Genomic DNA, 17,297 nt, shown 5'->3' with positions numbered 1-17,297 from the left:
ATATATATATATATATATATATACTGTCCTCAAAGAATGAATTTGGGAATATTCCTTATTTTTCTATTCCCTGGAAGAATTCATATAAGATTGGCTTATCTATTCTTGAAATGTTGGTATAATTCACCTAAAGCCATCTGGGCCTTGAATTTTCTTTGTGGGAATGTTTTCAGTTATTGCTTCAGATTCTTTAATTGTTTCAGGACTATTCAGAATATCTTTTTTTTTTCAGTTTTGATAGGAATTTATGTATTTCTATAATAGAAATATATATAAAAATATATAAAAGACTTCAAATTTGTTGGCATAATGTTGTCGACAGCATTCCCTTATCATGTTTTTTCTCAGTAATCTTTTATTTGCAAATACAGCCACATGAAGATAAAACCTCCAGATGGTTGTGTTTTTATCATATTATCTTTTAAACCTGTTTTAACTATAGTTATGTTACTCTTTTCATGTATAATGTCATTTATTTGTATATTTTCTTTTTTTTCCCCTGATCCATCTTCCCAGAGATTTTTCTATTCTGTCTTTTCAAAGAATCAATTCTTAGTTTTATTGGTCTTCATTGCGTTTTTATTTTCTATTTTGTTGGTTTCCATTTTGTTTTTTGTCTCTTTACTTATATTGTCTTGGGGTTTATTGTGTTTTTTTAAACTTCTTAGATTTGACACTAAGGTCATTAATTTGCCCTGAGGGCATTTGTCTGCCAGCTGAACTGAGCTGAGCAACAGCTGTTTTGAGAGGACTCTGGGATGAGGGGGACAGATGTGGAGGCCCAGGACCCAGTGTGGGGAGGAAGAGTCTATCAAGACCCTCCACAGGGAAGCAGGACTCTACACCTAACTTTGGTGCAATGCTGCTTTCTCTCCAAACTATAGCAAACTGTTTAAAAAAGAAAAAACCCACAAGGAGGAGGATAATAGAGGAGTCATCAGCAACAGCATTTTGGTAGTTGGAAAGTAGATGGACCTAACAGGCCCAAGAAAGCCATATCCCAAAGATGAAAAAGAAGCCTGATTTATACTGCAGAACCATAAAGAGGTCTCAAACCAGGCTCACCAAGCATCTCAGGACTGGGGTTAGTATGGGGTGCGTGGACAGAGAAAAGATCCTACATGTTTGCAGAGAAAAAGTAGGTATATAGAGAGAATTATGGCTGAGAATGGTGTTGGATTTTAAAAACAGCATCAGTGGAAGCCAGAACACAGTGGAGTAACAAGTTCAAAATTCTGAAAGAGAGTTTGTGGTTCAATTGATGATAAAAATGAGCAAATTAAGCTGATGATTAAAACAAGTCAGTTATTTACTCCAGGGAAAACAACATGTTGTGCAGGAAAAGAAAATGATAGTGTTCTGCACAGCTCATTTGACAATAGATTTACAGCCAGAATAAGGCAAATAATGAATATTGATCCAATCAGAATGACAAATAACAATATTGGGAGGCTGATGACCAGGGGATAAATGTGGGGGTGTGTGGGTGGAGTATGTGCATGTGTTTTATAGGGGTTGTGTTTGGGGGAGAGGGTTGGTAAGAGAGCTAAATCCTCTCTTCATGATGAGAAATTATTAGATGATGCCCAAACCTGAAAATTCAAGAAGTAGCAATATAAGCATGTTATTTAAAGAAAATACGGTAAATATCAGAAAGATTGAAACCTGTATCTCTGGGACTGAGAAAGAGGGGTAGGGTGGTGATAGGGTTGGGGGTTGAGGGGAAGGGGCTTCAGGGAATTGCTGATTTTCATAAGAAACCATGTAAATTTTTCAACTTTTAAAATTATGTGCATGTTTAACTTTGATAAAAATAAAACTGAAATTTAAAAAATTCCAGAAGTGGGATGGCTGGGTCAACAGGCATGCATGTTTTTAAGATCTTACCCACAGCGCTGAACAGTGAGCCCATTTCACCCTCTTCCAGAAGTGAAAGAGTCTCTAATTCCCAGTCCTTGTCAGCACCATTGTCAATTTTCAGACCTCTGCCAGTTTTATGATTAAAAAATATATATCCTATTGTGGTTTTAATCTGCATTTCTTTGACTACCAAAGAGTTTTACATAGTTAACATATTTAACCATTTTTAGTTCTTTTTTGATTCATTTCCTGTTATAGTTCTTTGTCCATTTTTATCTTGGAATCTTCACCTTTTTCACCGTTGGTGTATAAAGGCTTTTAAAAATAGTAAGCCTACTAATTCTTGATCTATCACACGTTACAAATATTTCCACATCCCCCTCCCATGGGTCCTTCTGCTTTCAATTTTTTTTTTTCTTTTTTTGCCACACAGCATGTGGGATCTTAGTGCCCCGACCAGGGATATCGAACCCTTGCCCCCTGCTGTGGAAGCGTGGAGTCTTAACCACTGGACTGCCAGGGAAGTCCCTAATTTCCTTTTTTTGATGTGAGGGATTTTTTATTTTTATGTGGTTCGGTCTATTTTTTATGCTTTTTGCCTTGGGATCATGCCTGGAAAAGCCTTGCTCGTTCGTCCATGGGCTTTTACAAATACAGCATTTCTTATTTCGTCTGGTATTCATAAGCAGTATTTCATGGAGTCTAAGTTTTCACATTTTAAATCTCTGAAACTGGGATGTGTTTATAATCACTGGTGCTCAGGTGGCCGTCACTGCCTGCATGCCCCACATCAAAGTGTGCAGAAAGTAAGATAGTAGTGAAGCACTCTTTAAGGAATGCTGCATGATCACCTGTCTCCTTTTCCTCCGGGCACAAAGCTAGAACGCTCTTCCCAGCCCCCCTGCAGTCCTGTGTGGCCCTGTGACTGGGTTCTAGCCTTTGGATGGTGGGTGGAAATGACATAAGTGGCTTTCCTGCTTGGCCTGTGAAACTCCCATACCATCCTCTCCTCTCTCTGTCTGCTGTCTGAGGATCTAGCAGCAGTTCTAGGTGATGGCAGGACCAGAGGCAGAGGAGTTTAGGTCCATGAAAAGCCTAATGAGAGGTGCTTGTTGACGAGGGATCCTCATTGTTATTTGGGTGAATAAGGAATAAACTGTTACTGTGTTAAGCTATTGAGATTTGGGGTTTTGTTTGTTAGAGCCGCTAGCATTGCTGATACCTAACTGACATCCTTGTCTTAATTCTGACTCAAATGTGAATCCCTCTAGACTAGAGTTGAGTGTTTTATCATTGAGTATGATGTTGGCTTCTGATTTTAGGTAAACGTACTTTATCTGATGCTTTTTTAAAAAAAAGAAAATTAAGTCTTGGTATTGGAGTTATTCTAAGTGTATAAAATTAATTGGAAAATTTTAAACTTTTTTAAGCTCTGGAAAAGGTTAAATAGCATAGGAATTAATTGTTATGTGAAACCTTGACAAGATTCATCCTGAGAACGGCCTGTATCCTTTTGCAAGAGTAGTGCTTGAACAAGCTTTACTTTCTTTTTCTTTTTCAAATTAACTTTTTAAAGTTATTTTTTTTAGAGCAGTTTTAGATTTACAACAAAATTGAGAGGAAGGTACAGGGATTTCTCACATATCCCCTGCCATCACACATGCATAGCCTCCCCCATTATCAACATCCCCACTAGTATGGTACATTTTTAACCAAGGATGAACCTACATTAACATATTGTTATCACCCAAAGTACATAGTTAACCTTAGGGTTCATCTTGGTGTTATACATTGTATGGGTTTGGACAAATGTATGATGACATTTATCCATCATTATAATAACATACATCTTAAAAATCCTAAGTGCCCCACCTATTTATCTTTCTATCATTCCCACCAACCCTTGTCAACCACTGATCTTTTTACTGTCTCCATAGTTTTTCCTTTTCTAGAATGTCTTATAGTTGGAATCATACAGTATATAGCCTTTTCAGATTGGCTTCTTTCCCCTACTAATATGTATTTAAGATTCTTTCAGGTCCTTGACACCATAAAACTCTTAGTAGAGGACACAGGCAAAACATCTTCTGACACAAATTGTACCAATGTTTTCTTAGGTCAGCCTCTCCAGGCAATAGAAATAAAAGCAAAAATAAACAAATGGGACCTAATCAAACTTACAAGCTTTTGACCAGCAAAGGAAACCATAAAGAAAATGAAAAGACAACCTACAAACTGGGAGAAAATATTTGCAAATGATGCAACTGACAAGTTTTCAAAATATACAAACAGCTCATACAACTGATTAACAAAAAAATAAACAACCCAATCGAAAAATGGGCAGAAGACCTAAATAGGCATTTCTCTAAAGAAGACATACAGATGATCAACAGGCACATGAAAGATGCTCAGCATCGCTAATTATCAGAGAAATGCAAATCAAAACTACAGTGAAGTACCACCTCACACTGGTCAGCATGGCCATCATTAAAAAGTCTACAAATAACAAATGCTGGAGAGGGTGTGGAGAAAAAGGAACCCTTCTACACTGTTGGTGGGAATGTAAATTGATACAGCCACTATGAAGAACAGTAAGGAGGTTCCTTAAAAAACTAAAAATAGAGTTGCCATATGATCCTGCAATCCCACTCCTGGGCATACATCTGGAGAAAACTATAATTTGAAAAGATACAGGTACCCCAGTGTCCACTGCAGAACTATTTACAATAGCCAAGACATGGAAACAATCTAAATGTCCACTGACAGATGAATGGATAAAGATGTGGTGTATATATATGTGTGTGTATGTATATATACATATATATATATATATATATATACACACATACACACACAATGGAATACTACTCAGCATAAAAAAGAATGAAATAATGCCATCTGCAACACTATGGATGGACCTAGAGATTATCATACTAAGTACATCAGTCAGAAAGAGAAAGACAAATACCATGTGATATCATTTATGTATGGAATCTAAAATACGACACAAATGAACTTATCTACAAAACAGACTCACAGACATAGAGAACAAATTTGTGGTTGCCAGTGGGGAGGCGGGTGGGGGAGGGATGGAGTGGGAGTCTGGGATTAGTAGATGCAAACTATTATATATAGAATGGATAAACAACAAGGTCCTACTATATATCACGGGGAACTATATTCAATATCCTATGATAAACCATAGTGGAAAAGAATATGAAAAAGAATGTATATATGTATAACTGAGTCATTTTGCTGTACAGCAGAAATTAAACACAACATTGTAAATCAACTATACTTCAATAAAGTAAATTTTAAAAAAGATTCCTTCATGTCTTTTCATGGCTTGACAGCTCTGTTTCTGTTTGTTTGGTTTTGTTTATTCATTCATTCATTTATTTATTTATAGTGCTGAATGAATGATATTCCATTGTGTTGGATGTACCACAGTTCAGACATTCGCCTACTGAAGGACATCTTGGTTGCTTTCAAGTTTTGGCAATTATGAATAAAGCTGCTATACATTATCTGTGTGCAGGTTTTTGTGTGGACTAAGTTTTCAACTCCTTTGGGTAAATACCAAGGCATACGACTGCTAGATCCTATTGTAAGAGTATGTTTACTTTTCTAAGAAACTGCCAAACTGATGAAACTTCCAAAGTATCTGTACCATTTGCATTCCCACCAGAAACGTATGAGAGTCCTGTTACTCCACGTCACCAGCAGCATTTGACGTTGTCAGTGTTCCAAATTTTGGCCATTCTAATATGTGTGTAGTGGTATCTCATTGTTTCTTTAATCCGCATTTTTCCCGATGACATATGATGTGGAGCATCTTTTCATATGCTTATTTGCCAACTGTTTATCACCTTTGGTGAGGTGTCTGTTAAGATCTTTGGCCCATTTTTTAACCAGGTAGTTTTTTTATCATTGAATTTCAAGAGTTCTTTGTATATTTTGGATACAAGTCCTTCATCAGGTGTGTCTTTTGCACATATTCTTTTTCAGTCTATGGCTTGTTTTCTGACTCTTTTGATATTGTGTTTTGCAGAGCAGAAGTCTTTAATTTTAATGAAGTCCAGCTTATCGATTACTTCTTTCCTGGATTGTGTCTTTGGTGTTGTATCTGAAAAGGCATCACATCACCATACCCAAGCTCATCTAGGTTTCTCTTCAAATTAATTTTTTTCTTAGTGTAAAATACAAATAATAGAAAAGAGAAAGTCACCCATAGTTCTACTTCCCAGGGATAAACATTGAGAGAATTTTGGTGTATATCCTTTCAAATACACACTCACATTCGCACATTTACTTACATAAATGGGGTCATTCTCTACATATACTGATTTGCAATCTGTTTTTTTACACCTAACAATATATTGTACATATTTTCCACAATAATATATCTATTTAATTTTTATATATTTATTTTTCAGATTCCAAAAGTAACATATGTTCATTTATAGTTCAAGTATTACAGAAATATACAATGTAGAAAGTGAAAGTTTTCCAATTTCTTATATGGCCTCTTTTTGAGTTGACCTTGTAAATGTTTATTTTCATATAAAATTATTCATTTCGTAAACCTTTCAAACTTAATAGTTTAGAGCTACAGTCTTAAAAGAAAATCTCTACCGCATTTAAGATCTATCACCTCTCACCAGACAGAACCATTCAAGGAGCTTTTCACCCAGTTCCCCCCATCTCCTCCAACTTCCAACATCTACCTGTTTTTCAAAGTTCTGCTATAATGTGGCTCCTCCAAGGAAACTTCCAGCTTCCTAAGTCAGAATCAGTCTCCCCCATCCCTGCCCCTAGACACTTCTTCCTGCAGCACGAGGTTTTTACATCTCCACACGCATTTAAATGCCAGTAGAGGCAGCATGAGGTAGTGGAAGCAACGTGGACAGAGCTGGGCTTTAGTCTGAGCCTCACCACTTTCTAGCTGGGACCTTGGGCCCCTCATTTAACCTCTCTGAGCATCAAGACTCTCATCTGTAAAATGGGATAATGATCATACCTACCTCCCAGGTCCCAGGTGCTTATTATCCTATTTGATATGTGAATGCTTCCCCTGCTGGCTCCCAAGGGCAGGGTCCAGAGCAAGGGTCTTGGAAATCCCAGGAAACATTGACTTGAAATCCCCAGAGGAAGCCCTGAGAGGCCGTGTACAGAACCTGGCGGGTGGGTGCAAATCACCCCACAGTCAGTTTTCCCTTTCTCTGGAGAAGCCCTAAACTGCTTTCTCATGCTCTCATTTGCTGCCTGGCTTGGCCTCCAGCCTGAGGAGTGGAAGAAGGCCAGAGGAGTAATAAGTAAAAGCTGCTTCTGCTCAAAAAATTAAAAATAGAATTACCATCTGATCCAGCAATCCCACTTCTTGAGTATATATCCAAAAGAGTTGAAAGCAGGGACTTGAAGAGGCACTTCTGTTCACAGCAGCAGTATTCACAATAGCCAAAATATGGAAGCAACCCAAGTATCCCTCAGTGGATGAATGGATAAACAACATGTGGTGTATACATACAATAGAATATTATTCAACCTTAAAAAGGAAGGAAATTCTGGGGGAATTCCCTGGTGGCCTAGTGGTTAGGATTCCGGGCTTTCACTGCCATGGCCAGGGTTCAATCCCTGGTCAAGGAACTGAGATTCTCGCCCCCCTGCCCCCCCAAAAGGAAGGAAATTCTGACATATGCTAACATACTATAACATGGATGAACCTTGAGGACATTACACTAAGTGAAATAAGCCAGGCACAATAAGCCAGGGATTTCCAAGCCCCCATCTAGAGAACAGTGTCCCGTGGGTGGCACAGAGCCCTCACCTCTGAATCCCCAGCAGACTTTGCCCACTGTCTTCTCCACACAGCAGATGCCAAGCAGGAGGTGGGAGTGCATAATGTCCCAGCTCTCTCCCAGCTCTGATGAGCTGAGAATTAGAGAGGATGGAAACGTGGGATTTTAAAAAGTAGATAGAGAATTAAAAATACAATTGAAAATAATGCTCACTATTCCAAGATTAAAAGCATTCTTTAGAAACTGGGCTTTATTAGAGGACATGCTTCCTGCCTTGTGCAGGAGGGAGGGAACTGGGTCACCCGTGCTCTCCGTAGGGGGCAATCAGGTGAAATGATTATGAAGTATGTCAAATAAATGGTCCTTTTTTCTCCCAAGGAGATAAGGAAAGGTAATTTGGTCTGTCAGTCGCGCACACAGAAGACGTCATGGTCAACTGCATTAATACTGAATACTTTGTCCAGAGTCACAGAGCTAAAAGAAATTACAGAATCTTTCTCCTGTGAATTCTGGCATGACTCTCAGCAGACCCTTCCCCACCTGAATTCACAAGAGAGAGGAATAATAAAAGGCAGGGTCTACAGTGGGACCCAGAGCTTGCCGGGCTGCTCCAGGCGTGGTGGCCAGAGCCGGTGCTTTCCTCACACACCTGTGACCCATTGTCCCAGCCCTTCCTGGGTCCTGTTTCAGCCAGATAAAATTCTAGCTGTTTCCTGTGGATCCCTGTGCCTCCCTGCCTGGGGCCACTGTTCCTGTTCCTCCCTTATCTGCACTGTCAAAGCCCACCCACCCATCCTCGCTGGATCCTGGTTGCCTTCCCCTCCTCTGACTGCACTCCAGGCACCCTCGCCTTTTTCTCCAGTTGTTATGGGGATTTTGTGTCTGTATCTTCCTTCCCTAACCTCCCAGACCTCCCAGAGGAGAGACTCAGTCAGGCAGAATAGTGGATTTTTTTCTTTTCTTTCTTTCCTTTTTGGAATTGGTGGTGGTGAAGGGGTGCTGTCAAGGCTGGGGTGGGCATTGGGATGCTCTCTAAATTCATCGTCAAGTTGTTGCGTTGCAAAAGGCAGTCTTTACCTCCACCCCCTCTAGCAGGGGGGTCAGGGAGCCCCGTACCCAGAGCCCTTACCCAGTGGCTGGACAAAGCCTCTTCCCTTCTCTGTTTTTGGGGACTTTTTCGGTCTCTGGAACAATTAAACCTCTTTTCAATGCAGTTATATTCATTATTTTTAGGCTGTTTTACCCAATTAATTTTTATTTTCAGTTAATTATGTATTAACAGTTTAAGAAAATGAATATTTTCTCAGTTCCTTAAACTAAGCCATTAAATATGTATTTATTCCTTTTTTAAAATGCACGTCCGTTATCTCCTGCAGATGGAGAAGACCGGTTTGGAGCCATCTGGGCCTCTGAAACAGACCCTTATACAAAGGTGCCTTCTTGGCTGTATGGGCTGGGCTCACGGGGGCTGGGAAGGACCTGGCACGTGAGGGCCACGGCATGTGGTGGAGACCTGGGCCTCATAGGTGAGAGGGGAAGGTCATTGTCAGACTGTCACAGCTTGGCGGCATTTGGGGTTAGGGGAGGTGGGTGCAACTGAGAGTCAAGTGTGTGAGGATGTGTGAAGGTGAAACCAGCACCTGGAGGATTGTGGCTAAAGGAATAAACCTCCTCTGGGTGGTTTGGTGAAAGCCTTCCGGATGACAGCACAGCGGGTCCCATGGGACCCAGACTCGCCAAGGTGTGTGACCTTGGGCCAGTCAGCAAGCTTAAGCGGCCTCAGCTCCCTGGGTCTGTGGTAAGTACAGCTGTGCTGTGTCCTTCTTGCTCTGACATGCTGCGAGCCTGTGGATCACCGGAAGTTGCCCCAAATCTCCTATTCACATAGTGAGGGCAGGTGAAGGCCAAGGCTGCTCTACCAGGTGACAGCCCTTCCAGCTCCGAGACCCAAAGTCAGGGGAGAGATGCAACTTTGTCCCACTGCTCCCTGTGGATGGAGGCGCCCAGTGACCGTCTATACCAGGAATCAGCAAACTGAGGCCTGTTGGCCAGATCCTGCCAGGTGTATATTTCTGCATGACTTGAGAGCTAAGAATGATTTTTCCATTGTGAAATAGTTGGAAAAAAATCAAAAGGAGAATACTATTGTGTGACACATGGAAATTATATGAAATTACAGTGTTTGTAAATAAAGTTTTATAGGAATGCAGCCAGGTTCATTTGTTTACTCATTGTGGTGCTTTTGTGCTACAACAGGAGAAATGAAAGTCATGACAGAGACAATGTGGCCTGCTAAACCTGAAATATTTACTATCTGGCTCTTTACAGAAAAAAGTGTGTCAGCTCCTGATCTACAGTACTTTTCTGTGGCAATTACAAGGAGAATTTTCTTTACAGCAAACTAGATGGGATATTCCAGTTGTTTTTTGTCATGAGATTTGATAATTCACTTGATAAAAATGTAAGCACATTCTCGGTTGGGTCACTGAGGAAAAAGAGATAAATCAGATCTAGTCCCTACAAGGGAGCTCCCGGTCTGATGGGGAGACAGGCAGGTGTGTATGTATGTAAATTGCAATATAGAGGGATTGGCTCCACAGTGTATATTTTTCACAAGATTCTTGGAAGCATGGAGGAGGGAATGACTAACTGCTGGGGAAATCAAAGAGGGCTTCTGAGAGGAGGTGATGATTGAGCACCCTACTACTTTCAGCTGAACAGAATGTGTATTATATAAGTCTAGGATGCCCCCTATGGTTACATAGTGCATACCGGCACAACTGAAGAGGGAAGCCCTGCTGAACGGATCTTGAAGGACTCTTGGTTGCAAGTGAGAAGTACCTAACTCACTTGAACCTAGGCAATCATGGAATTCATTGGCTCCTGAAAGGTAGAAGTCTGGGTGCAACCAGGCATGGCTTATGTGGGGGCTCAGGCAGTCAGGGCCTTTTCTCTCCCCATCTTTTGGCTCTCCTTGGCTTTCTTCTTTCCATGAGTTAGGAAACATGGTGCTAGGTAGCCCAGATATACAACCTCCCAGCAAGACAAGGCTATCCAGAGGAAGCCCTCTTTCTCCCAGGGACTATGCAACAATCCCAGGAAAGAATTCTGATTGGCTGCTTGAGTCACATGCTCACTCCCGAACCAACCACTGTGCTGAGGGGTGGGGCGGAGTGGTCCTTGAGATCACCTGCCTCAGAAAGCCTGGGATGGAGGGTGGAGCCATCATAACTGATAGCCTCCTGGAGTCGAGGAGGCATGGTTCTCCCAAGGAAACTTGCAAACAAAACCACATATCCAGCACAAAGTGTCAGAAAGACCTCTTCCAGCAGACTAGGCAGGAAAAGTCTGCAGTCAGGACACTGCCAGTTCTATCCCCAGGGTCTCTACAATGCATGAGGCCACCATGAGCAGCGGCCCTTGAGAAGTACCGCTGGGCAGCCCTGCCCATTCCAGTCTGGGAGGACTGTTGACCTCTGAACCCAGCTGGGGAAGAAAAAGCAAGCATCCCCCTCCCCACCTCTTCCCTAGGCTGTTAGAACTCAAAGCATGGTTGGAGTTCACTTATTTGATCCATGGAGCTCTTTAAAATAATAACAAGACCATCCACTGACTGGGAGATACTATTTACCAAAGACATATCTGATAAAGGACTGCTATTCAAAATATACAAAGAACTCTTAAAACTCAATAAGAAAACAAATTACTGGTTAAAAAAATGGGCCAAGGACCTTAACAGGCACCTCATCAAAGAAGATAAACAGATGACAAATAAGCATATCAAATGATGCTCCTAGGGCTTCCCTGGCGGCGCAGTGGTTGAGAGTCCGCCTGCCGATGCAGGAGACACGGGTTCGTGCCCCGGTCCGGGAAGATCCCACATGCGGCAAAGTGGCTAGGCCCGTGAGCCATGGCCACTGAGCCTGCGTGTCCGGAGCCTGTGCTCCGCAGTGGGAGAGGCCACAACAGTGAGAGGCCCGTGTACCGCAAAAAAAAAAAAAAAAAAAAAAAAAAAAATATATATATATATATATAAAATAAAAATATTGTCTTAAAAAAAAGGATAACAAGAGCTCATGAGTTAAAATACACCACCTTTCTTTTAAAAGCTCTTTTGCTCAGCCACAAACCATGGGAATTAAATTTTGTAGTGCATTTAACAGACAATGAACATCGAGCAAGGTCACAAATACATGTTGAGATTACAAGACAAGACACTGAACAGAAACCAGCAATCATCGGCAGTCTTGTGATGGCTGCCTGGCCTGGAGACACACATCTAACATCACCCTTGCATGTGCCAGCCGGCACCTCTCTCACTGTCCCCTCTGCTCTTTACATGGCACCATTTCTTAAAGGGGGTCACTGCAGGGCAGGAAGAATGATACACGTGTGCCCTGTGTGTTTCTTATGTATTTAAAAATACAGGAAGAAGGATGTCACTGGCATCTTTCTGGCTTTTAGATCTGAGTGACATCATTTGAGAAACACTGTTCTTGTCCAATCCCCCAACCATTTAGTCTGACCCTCTAGTTTTATAGATGGTGAAACTGAGGCCCAGAGATCCACAGGGACTCTTGAAAGTGATTTCAACAGCCAGGACTGGCTCTGAGAATCCTGGTCTGGCATATTTGAATTCAGTCAGATGAGGAATGTAGGAAGGCGTGCAGGCGGTGCTGCTTCGAAGGGGCCTTGGGAACACTCTGGCTCAATCCTCTTGGTTAAGGGTGGGAAACACTGCTTTCCTTGACCTCAAAGATTCAGGCTCTACCAAGTTGCTCACTTAAGTGTTATTTGAGAAAACTTTTAAACAAATTAAATATGGCATGTCCCCATTTAATGGTATGTCTATGAAAAGTGGTACATCTATGAAAAACTCTACTGCCATTAAAAATGAAAATTAGGAGCGTGGTAGATTGATGACAGTAATTGCTGCTACGATTACTGACCTCCCTGTATCGACACCCTTTACCCTGAAATTTGCAGTCCTTCCCACTCTGACTCTGGGCTGTTTTTGTGATTTGCTTTGACCCACAGAATGTGATGGAGGGTAAGACACATGGCACAGTCCCCCCTGTTGCCCAGGCAATAGCTGGCCAGTCACAAGACATGTGAATGAGGCCATCTTAGACCCACCAGCTGACCCACCAGCTGACCACAGATGCGTAAACAACCCCAATCAAGACCAGCTGGGCCTGCCCAGATCAGTAGAACTGCCCACGTGACCCACAGACTCATGAGCAATAATAAATCTTGTTTTAAGCCATGAATTTTGAGTTGGATTGTTATAGCAACAGCTGATGGATACAGAGGTATTATTGAGAGGGGAGATGGAAGCATGTGGAAGAAGATAAAAAACGTGCCCAAACAGTATGAGCCATACCATGTGATATGGAGATAAGCCACACAGCAGTAGTCCATGCCCACCCACGCTAATGGAAAATACTGGATAGAAACACACCCAATATCTCAGGATGATATTAAGGGATGGCTGGGGGTAATTTTATTTTTCTTCTTTACTCTTTTCCAAATTTCCTCTGATGGTTTTATGTAACTTTTATAAAATTCCTTTTTATAAAATTAAGTGCAGGCTGGTCCCACTCAGGACTCTCATGCTAGAAGTGGCAACGGGCCCAAGAACTTCTTTGGAGAAGTCCACTCAATCATCCATGCCACCACCAGAACAAGCCCCTACTGTGGCCAAAGACCAGCTACTGTCACAGGCAAAAAAAAAAAAAAATCCATTGTTCAGACTTTGACCCCGCATATGAGCAAACCCCGAATCCCTTTCTTCCCTGCCCCACAGTACTGGGATACTAAGAGATTCACTTTGTGTTCTCACTTGCAGTTCCTTCTGGACCACTGTGCTGGCCTGGCCGGGTCTCCCACCCGTCCTCCTCTGTAATGATTCTCCCCGTCCATCTCAGCATATGCACATCCCCCAACACTGCAGGTTCAGCTCTAGTCCCGCTCCTCCGGGAAGCAGCTCTGGTCTCCCCGCTGGACACTCCATTCTGAGGTTCCAGAACACTTCCCTGGACCACACTCAAGTCTCCTTCCCACCGAGTGGCATTCATGCCCATATTTCATCTCTTTGTCCAAACTGAGCGCAGTGAGGACAGAGTCACCACATGACCCTGTTCATCTTGGTATCCCCCAGCCCCACCTCAGGGGCTGCAACAAGGCCAGGAATAAAGGAGACATCAAACAGAGAGAGAAATTTGGAAACAATCCATTCTAACCCTCTTGGTTTATAAATGGAGAGAGTCGAGGTGTGCCTGGTCCACATGTGGTGCCAGAGACAGAACTTGGACTCACATCTCTTGAGCTGCATCCGGTATTCCTCCCACCAGGCGCCCAGCCCCCAGCAAGGTTGGGGACCAGGGTGAGGCCAGCCCATGTGAAGGGTGCGGTTGAAGGAAACAGTCCCTGCCGGGGCTGAGCCTGCAGTTCCACAACCAGGAGAGTGAGGGCCTCCGATTCCTCACTTGCTCCCGTGGGCCCGGCCTGCTATGGGCTGAGCACCTGCGTGAGTGTCCTGTGACAGCTGCGCTGCCCTGGGTCTGGACTGGCTTCACCGCTCTGCAGCAGAAGTGCCATCACGACACCCTTCCCACGGACGCGGAAAGGGTGCTGAGTGAGAACACACGCGGGTTCAACGTCTGGGGCAGCTGCCTTGGGAGGTACAATCGGAGGAGCTGTGGTCACCACCCATTCCCCACTGAAGTGCGATTCGGTTTTATTTGCTGTTGTTGATGACATGACTCCTCTCTGCACACACACACACACACACACACACACACACACACACACACACACACACTATCCCACTGGGTGGACTTAATAAAGGACAGGGAAATTAGGAGTCTTCAGGAATGGATGGTGAAGAGGCAGTCTTCATCCCTTCAGAAACTGAGGTTAGATATTTTAAAGATTTATGAATATCAAAGGAACTTTCAGTCTCATTTGGAAATAGAGCAGAGTAAAATTTCAATTTTAAATCTATGTTACCTCTTTATATGTATAAAATGCCTTCAGAATTTCCCAGGAGGATATATTTATACTTCTGTTTAGAGATTTTTGTTTTGTTTTGTTAGTGGGGGTAATGAACTTAGGAGACTCAGAAAAGCAGGAAGAGGCGTTAGGGACAGTCGAGTCCAGGCTACAGCTGAGAGAGTGAGACCCTCAGGAGAGGGTCCTTGCCCCAGGGCCCCGACTCCCCAGCCAGGAGGGGAGAGCGGGGGAGACACCGGTTCTCGGCCTTCATACGTTCATTCCACAGCTGCCATCGAGTGTCTCCTCTGTGCCAGGCACCTTCTGGGCACCGGGACAGAGCCGGGGACCAGCAGAGGTCCAGCCCTGTGGGCTTACCTGCTGGAGGACAGCGGTGAGCACGGTGAAGGAAGTCAAGCTCGTGAGGTGAGAGAGAGGGTGCAGGTGGGGACTTCATGCCAGGTGGTCAGTGAAGGTCTCCTCGAGGAGGTGACTGCTGAGCTGAAACCTGCGGAGAGAGAATGAGGGGAGGTGACTCCGAGTTGGGAGGAGGGCAGACGGAAGGCCAGTGTGGCTGGAGGGGCGTGAGGGAGAGGAGCAGCTGCAAGGTGGGTGGGGTGGGCTGAGGTATGGGACTGGATTGCATTCCATGCACCACAGCCAGCTCATTCCCAACTCTGTGCCCCTCTCCTCACAACAGGGTGGCTTGGATGCTCCCAGCCCAGGGGAGTTTCTCAAGAGAAAACGTGCTCTGTGCAGGCAGCAGTGGGAGGGGAGCCCCGGGAGGCGTGTGTACCAGGGGAGCCAACTTCGGGGGACATGGGGCCTGGGGGAGACCTGCCCACAGCACAGAGAGCCCAGCAGGGCTCTCAGGCTCCATCAAGACCCAGCAGGGCCAACCCAGGGCAAAGTGGGCAGATGAGGGACGTGGCCTTGAGGGCAAAGCCAGGGCCCGTGAGGGAAGCTGCAGGGGTGCAGAGTCTAGTGCACATGAGGCAGTTTTCTCAGAGCCATTCCTACTGTGGGAAACAGTACGGCACTTCCTGAAAAATTTAAGCAGAGAATGACCATATAATCCAGCAAGCCCACCTCTGGCTATATACCCCAAAGAACTGAAAGTAAGGACTTGAAGAGATATGCACGCACTCATGTTCACATCAGTATTATTCACAATAGCCAAAAGGTGCAAACACCCAAATGTCCATCAACAGATACACAGATAAACAAAATGCAGTATATACACACAGTGGAGTATTATTCAGCCCCAAAAAAGAATGCAATGCTGGCACAGGTTACACCATGATGAACCTTGAAGACATCATATGCTGAGTGAAATAAGCCAGGCGCAGGAGGACAAGCACTGTATGATTCTCCTTATATAAGGTACCTAGAGTAGTCGAATTAATTGAGACAGAAAGTAGAATGGTGGCTGCCAGGGGCTGGGGGAGGAGAGAATGGGGAGTTAGTGTTCATGGGTTTAGAGAGTCAGCTTGGGAAGATAATATAAGTTCTGGAGATGGATGGTGGTGATAGTTATGCAACATTATGAATGTACTTAATGCTACTAAACTGTACACTTTAAAATGGTTGAAATGGTATATTTTATGTATATTTACCAAATTAAACAACAAAAAAGCTCTTCACAGTGACTAGGGCTGGCTTGGGAAGCAGTTATCTGTCCACCAGTGGAGGTGTGCAAGAGACGCTAGACACTTTCTGGATGCTGGGGAGGGAGTATAAAGCCAAGGGAACAGAGTGCAGGTCATCCTGGGATGTGGGTCAGGACATAACACACGAGGGCCGACATGTCTTGAGCCCTTACTGTGTGCGGGCCTGAGATTAGGCTTCATGTACATTATCCCTTTCTGTCCTGGGGCCATGAGGCAGGGTCAGGATTCCCCTCATTGGACAGATGGGAGGCAGCTCCAGAGAGCGTCGGTCATTGCTGCCCACCAAGACCCTCTTCCATGGAGGATCAGCTGCCTGGCCTCAGCTGCAGAGACGGGCCCCACCCAGGGTCACACTCCTCCCCAGGCAGCCTGCATCTATGACTCACCTATGTGGGGCTGCTAAGGCCTGGCCGGCTCTGCTCCGTGTAACTCCAGACACCTTTGACATTCTACCTTCAGGGGTCTCCCCTCTTTATGGAGCCTGCCCAGTAGCTAGCATCTTCCCTCTGCCCTCCCCTGCTTCCTCCCTGCCCTTCCTCAGGTGTTGATCCAAGAACCTCCTCCATAAACTTCCTGCTTGCTGAACTCCTCAGGGTCAGCTTCAGGAACGCCACCTGCAGTGTTTGTCAAGGTCACTCAGCTGGGTAATGGGAGGGGAGGCTGGGGCCAGGGAAGGGTATCTGACATTCTCGGACAGAGGGAAGCTCTGCTAACCCTTAGGAGGGTAGGTCAGAGCTTCTTGGGTGACTCTGGTCCTCAGCACCCTGCCAGCCCAAGGCCGAGTGCGCCTCACACTTGTATTACCCCTAGTGCCCCTCGTGTAATAGCAGAACCACACCACGAATGACACTGGTGCTAAATTCTAATAGCCAGCCTGGCAGGTTAATGGCCTCTTATACATTTAAATTGGCTGTGATCCCTTTGGGAACTGTAATTTTATTCACGGAGATTGTGCTACCTAATTTGAAATCAGCAA

At 44.1% G+C, this 17,297-nt stretch overlaps 1 protein-coding gene across 1 annotated transcript in view; it reads right to left on the bottom strand.

The window, feature by feature from the left end:
- The window catches only part of ZCCHC7 (zinc finger CCHC-type containing 7), a 298,145-nt gene that overhangs the window by 4,708 nt on the left and 276,140 nt on the right, over positions 1-17,297 (bottom strand). Inside the window, exon 10 of the transcript XR_012332595.1 lies at positions 15,030-15,159. The gene's annotated coding sequence lies outside the window, so the exon portion shown is untranslated. The remainder of the gene's footprint in view (positions 1-15,029; positions 15,160-17,297) is intronic.

This window comes from Tursiops truncatus, chromosome 6 (assembly GCF_011762595.2).
Source record: "Tursiops truncatus isolate mTurTru1 chromosome 6, mTurTru1.mat.Y, whole genome shotgun sequence".
In the NCBI taxonomy this organism is placed as follows: Eukaryota; Metazoa; Chordata; class Mammalia; order Artiodactyla; family Delphinidae; genus Tursiops; species Tursiops truncatus.
This window is presented reverse-complemented; position numbering and strand designations above follow the sequence as displayed.